This window comes from Silurus aristotelis, assembly GCF_946808225.1.
Source record: "Silurus aristotelis genome assembly, chromosome: 17".
In the NCBI taxonomy this organism is placed as follows: domain Eukaryota; kingdom Metazoa; phylum Chordata; class Actinopteri; order Siluriformes; family Siluridae; genus Silurus; species Silurus aristotelis.
In genome coordinates, this window is record NC_139590.1 from 18,994,035 (window position 1) to 19,000,401 (window position 6,367).

Sequence of the window (6,367 nt, forward strand, 5' to 3'; positions counted from 1 at the left end):
CTTGGGAAGCAGCGTGACTGCTATCGAGGGGGGCGTGGCAGGGTTGATCTCTGACAGCTACAGACGGGGGCGTGGCAGGGTGAATCCCTGACAGCTACAGAGGGGGGCGTGGCAGGGTGAATCCCTGACAGTACCCCCCCATCCAGGGGCGACACCTGACGCCCCAAAACCCACCTATGCCAGGCGGGCCAGGGCACTCCGAGGAAGGCCTCCTTAGACGCCTGGGAGCAACGGAGGCCTGGTGAACATCCTCTGCGGAGAGCCGGCATGGAACAACACCTTGCAGGAGGATCCGGAACGGAGCCACGCCCTCGGTGCTGAAGGGAGGCTGAGTAAAGCCCCTGGTGGGGATTGAAGCCGGAGTGATCTCCATGGCGGGGAACCGGAACTGGACGCCAACCATGACAATGACCGGGGAGTGGAGGACGTCCCGGGCGGAGACCAGGAACGTCGTACCACCCTCTGAGGGACCTGGAGGACCGACGTCGCCGTCAGAGGGACCTGGAGGACCGACGTCGCCGTCAGAGGGACCTGGAGGACCGACGTCGCCGTCAGATGGACCTGGAGGACCGACGTCGCCGTCAGAGGGACCTGGAGGACCGACGTCGCCATGCGGGGATCCTGTGGGCGATCCGTCGTCCTGAAGAGGACCTGGGGGCGAGACGTCGCCCTCTGTGGAGCTTGGATGCGATCCTTCGCCCTGCGTGGAGCTTGGATGCGATCCTTCGCCCTGCGTAAAGCCTGGATGCGATCCTTCGCCCTGCGTAAAGCCTGGATGCGATCCTTCGCCCTGCGTAAAGCCTGGATGCGATCCTTCGCCCTGCGTAAAGCCTGGATGCGATCCTTCGCCCTGCGTAAAGCCTGGATGCGATCCTTCGCCCTGCGTAAAGCCTGGATGCGATCCTTCGCCCTGAAGAGGACCCGGGGGCGAGCCGTCGCCTTCTGCGGAGCCTGGGGGCGAGCCGTCGCCTTCTGCGGAGCCCGGGGGCGAGCCGTCGCCTTCTGCGGACAGGTGAACTGGCTATTTAAAATTGCCTTTAGCAGTGAACCAGGTATGACTGTGCACATTCTTTCATTCAATAATTAATATAGTGAATATTATTGTCCTATTATTAAAGCCTATTTTGTTTTTCATTTAGCATACTTCCTGAAGGGAAAAGTTTTTTTAAAAGCTCAAAAGGCATAGACATGGTCATTTGGGAGCATCTGGGAGGAAATTATTGGTTGGTGATTGCCAGCATTTTTCTCATTTATTCACTCTATTTATTGGCCCTATCAGCACTTCAAAGCGCTTTTACCCACACCACAAAGACCTGGTTCTTCAAATAATTTTGATGTAAATATAATTATTAAGTCTTGATAAAAGGTGGCAGGAATCAACTGACATCCAGTTATTCTCCAGGAAAGATATCAAGACCAGATTACTCATTAAAGTTACTTATGACTGTTATATTAGCTGCTTGCCATCTGGCTTCTTCGTTTCTAACAACAATACAATGGTTGCTTGGCCTGATAGACCATGCAGGATATACAGCTCTGACCCAGATCCATGTCCCATTGCCCTAGGCAAGTACAAATGCACCAAGATGCCCATCCTGTTCTCACACTAAGGGGTTGGGAGTGTGTATATGTTTGTGTGTATGTGAGAAAGAGAATGGGGTATAAGTAAAATTTGTGGTTGTGTGTGTTTGTTTTTGTGTAGGGGAGGGGGGGAGAGAGAGAGAGAGAGAGAGAGAGAGAGAGAGAGAGAGAGAGAGAGAGAGAGAGAGAGAGAGACCTAGAAAAAAGGATATGAGGACAGTGTCACACAGGTGGTTCCTTACCTGTCAGGTAGTAATGCTCGACCTGCTTTGTGTCTCCAATCTGTTTGCCTTGAACATCATCCAATTTATCTTCCTCCTGTCTGCTGGCATTGTAGTTTCCCCACACAAACATTCAGCAGTAGTTAAACTAAGGTGGAGTAAATATATATGTATATATAAGTCATATCAGTGGCTTGACTGTGGCATGGTGGCTGGAGCCAGTCTGGCAGGTTTGAGTATTTCAGATTCTGTTGATATCCTGGGATTTTCATGCACCACCTTCTTAACAAAAAATTGTCAAAAAAAATATCTGGTGAGTGGCAGTACTATAGGTCTAAATGCTTGTTAATGAAAAAGGTCAAAGCATAGATGGTACTCTGTATATATAAGGGGCAGAAAAACATCTTATACTATACACCGATCAGGCATAATATTATGGCATTATAACATTATGAAAGGTAAAGTGAATAACTTTGCTTATCTCTTCATTATAGCACCTCTAATTGGGTGGCATATATTAGGCACCAAGTGAACATTTTGTCCTCAAAGTTGATGTGTTAGAAGCAGGAACAATAGCTGAGCGTAAGGACTTGAGCGAGTTTAACAAGGGCCAATTTGTGGTGGCTGGACAACTGGGTCACAGCATCTCCAAAACTGCAGCTCTTGTGGTGTTTCCGGTCTGCAGTGGTCAGTATCTATCAAAAGTGGTCCAAGAAAGAAACACTTGAACTGGCAACAGTGAGTGAAGGCTGGCCTGTGTGGTCCAGAAAAGGAGCTTTGAGGATGGATTTGGACTGTAGTTAATGTCAACAGTCGGCTTTACTGACTCAGGACTACAGTTTGCTTCTGATCACCATCACTGCACGCTGCAACATCGTTTATCTGTAATAAATGGACATCCGGTGCAACCCAGATGAGGATGGGTTCCCTCTCAAGTCTTCTTCCTCTCAAGGTTTCTTCCTTATGCCATTTGTGGGAGTTTTTCCTTGACACAGTCAACACTGGCTCGCTCATCAGGGACAAACTTACACTTCTAAACAACATCTTATTCATTTTTATCACCACATTATCTGTGTAAAGCTGCTTTGAGACAATGCTTATTGTTAAAAGTGCTATACAAATAAAAATGAAGCACAATATTAGGCAGGTGGTCATAAAGTTATGCCTGTTTGTTGTACAACACTGACAAATTTTCTGGTTTGACTGGAAATGAGAGATGCTTAGGTCAAATCAAATGGAGACTTTTTCATTTAAATTATCCTTTGCTTTACAGTGATATATCTATGAATGTGTGCACACACACATAGACATACACAAACATCTCTGTTCTGCTCTCTCTCCCTTTTATTTAGACTGCAACTTGTTAACAAAATTCCCCCACAGGTAAAGGTCCTTACAACTTACTGTCCCGGCTTTACCTTCTTTTCACAAATCTCCATTTAAAAATATCCCCATACAACCATATTCCCATCAGCCGATTCTGGGAAGCCACATGGTCAACACAGGACCAGAAACTCCATAGCCAGATACTCTTTTTCAATCATGCTGTACTTATTTTCTCCCACTTAGATTTTGACTGATGTACAGCATGGGTCACTCCTCCCCTTCTACTACCTAAGACAATCCCTTTCAAAAGTGAGAACCTAGAATCATTGCAGAAATTGCCTCTCAACTTTCATGTCCTTTTTGTCTCAGGCAGGTTATAATTGTTCTTGTTTTTCACTTGGGCCAAATGCAGGTATTTCCCCAAATTGAGCAAATTGACCCATAATGCATATAACCCAGGGACCATACTCTACACCTAATTGTTAAAAGGAGTTTTGCACTCAAGCCTCTTCTCTTCATTGAACAGCTAATAAATTTAACATTATGGACTTGGTCTATATGCACCTTTATGGACTTTACTATAATAAATGTAGAATTCAGTCAGGATCCCAACCCAGAAGTTGAATTGGGCCTCCACAACACTAAGATGCTGTGAAGAGATATGGCATTATGGTATTGCATTTTGTAATCCACCAGGACTAACACAAAGTGATACCCTTCTACAGTCTGTTTCATAAACCTGACACCAGCGGATATCGCCACAATGCCTGGCCGAAAAAAGAAAAATGTGCCTTGAGACAGTTCAGTGTTTCGTACTGACCTAAATGCTTCCCCAAAAGGATTATGATGATCTGTGTGGAATAAAATTTCCCTATGGCTCATTGAGACCATTAACTGGGTCGTTTCTTCTGGGTCGTCCTGCTTCAGTCCTTAATAACCATGAAATAGGGGAAGGAGAGCAGAAGCTTGAGCTAAAGCTACTGACCATCAATTAATTTAATTTGGTCTAAAGGTTTTGTCTCATGTCTGCTACAAGGGGAATTCCCTTAGGAGAAGGCTCTCCTCACCCTCCATGTTTTCCTGAGAAAGAGCTTAAGTTGACAGCCCAAGCAATACCTTCCCAGCTGATGCAGTGCCACACTGTCCCCAAAATCAGTAGATGGGTGAGGCGAGGATTGTCTGCCACCTCTATTTTATAATATTGTTCTAAAATGAAATAATGGTGACCACTGGTAAAAGTTCTGGTACTTCTCTTTGCATGCACATCACCTTAACCTTGCTGTAAGCTAGGCCTCACTTTGAATCAGACTTTTGTGAATTGATGTTCAGTTACGGTCTAAATTCACCAGTCCAGGGTATGAATTCTCACCAGTATCCAAGCTTTATCAGAGTAGGCTTCTGGATCTCTGGGATTACACCTCTACTGCTTGGAATTTGTCCTGGATTTGTCCAGGTTTTCCACAATGTAACTGGCCACTATTTTCATGGAACAGGGGCACATTGAGGAGAAAATATGAAAGAGTTAGAGAAAGAGAAAGAGAAAGAGAGAGAGAGGGAGGGAGAGAGAGAAAGAGAAACAGTGAGGGAGAAATGGGGGCCCAGATATCCCATCAAGTGGGTTCTTACCCAATTGGACTTCCTCTTCTATATATTCTATCCCTTGCAGGAGCTATGCAGTGAACTTCTCCAGTATCACTAAGTTAAAAATGTCTTCTGTTGTTAAATGTTTAATGTTGTGGAACATCTGTAACACGAGTAGCTCATTTTATAATAACAATAAACAGTCCATCCCTCATCAGGTCTCTTTTTTCCCCATTTTCTTGATGCTAATAAGGCAAAAAAAATTGATGATTTTCATGTCACAAAGAAACCACTAACTGTTCCATCTTAAAGACTTTCCCAGGGCAACTTACAGCTTTACATCTGGTACAAAGTGCTGACATGGGAGACTCCTTCTAAAAATGCTAAGCAAACATTTTCCCACAGAAAGATTCACCATATCATCAATTGCAAGGTCTTACAACCTGTTTACGTGGAGTGTCTGCCAGTGAACAGTTGATTAATTCAACAAAATACACTTCCTAATGAAACTACAATTAATGTCTGATGTCATTTAGCTCAGTGGTCTCAACCTTTTTTTGCACCACGGACCGGTTTAACGTCGGACAATATTTTCACGGACTGGCCTTTAAATGCATAAATGCAACAAAATAAAATGATACGGCCGGCATGGTATTTTCTAAATATAATAATAAACGTGAATCCACTGTGTTGTTTTTCGTTCATTTTGCCAGCTTGGGGGTTTGAATTTAGCAGTAATGTATTATGTGTTAGCAGAGCAGCCCCTTTAAAAAGGTAGCGGATGGAGGTAAGACATGTGACTGACGAAAGCATCATGACATGCATCAAGAATGACTTATAGACAGATGTGGTGGAGAGAATCCGGTAATTTTTTATAAAACATCGTTTAGAATCAGATAATAAATTAAACGGAAATAGTGTAAGTTATGTATTCTTTCTGTGCGGACCGGTGCCGCTCTGCGGCCCGGGGGTTGGGAACCACTGATTTAGATGATGATAGGTTCCCTTTTGGATCTGGTATTCGATGCCACCGTTGCATCTAACGTACTCATTAACTTAAATTTATGAATTTATATTATTTCTTATTAAATCTCTCCAAATATATATAAAGCATCTATAAAGTTAGGTTATCGAAGATTCAGCTAGAATACTTTGTACTTGCCAAAACTTGTCAAAGGTGTTCTTCCAATTCCACAGTCCAGATAGAATTCCGTGGTGTTGAAATATGGAATGGTATTATATATGGTATATATATATATATATATATATATATATATACAGTGGGTACGGAAAGTATTCAGACCCCCTTAAATTTTTCACTCTTTTTTATTTTGCAGCCATTTGCTAAAATCATTTAAGTTCATTTCTTTTTCTCATTATTGTACACATAGCACCCTATATTGACAGAAAAACACAGAATTGTTGACACTGTTGCAGATTTATTAAAAAAGAAAAACTAAAATATCAAATGGTCCTAAGTATTCAGACCCTTTGCTCAGTATTTAGTAGAAGCCCCCTTTTGATCTAATACAGCCATGAGTCTTTTTGGGAAGGATGCAACAAGTCTTTCACACCTGGATTTGGGGATCCTCTGCCATTCCTCCTTGCAGATCCTCTCCAGTTCTGTCAGGTTGGACGGTAAACGTTGGTGGACAGCT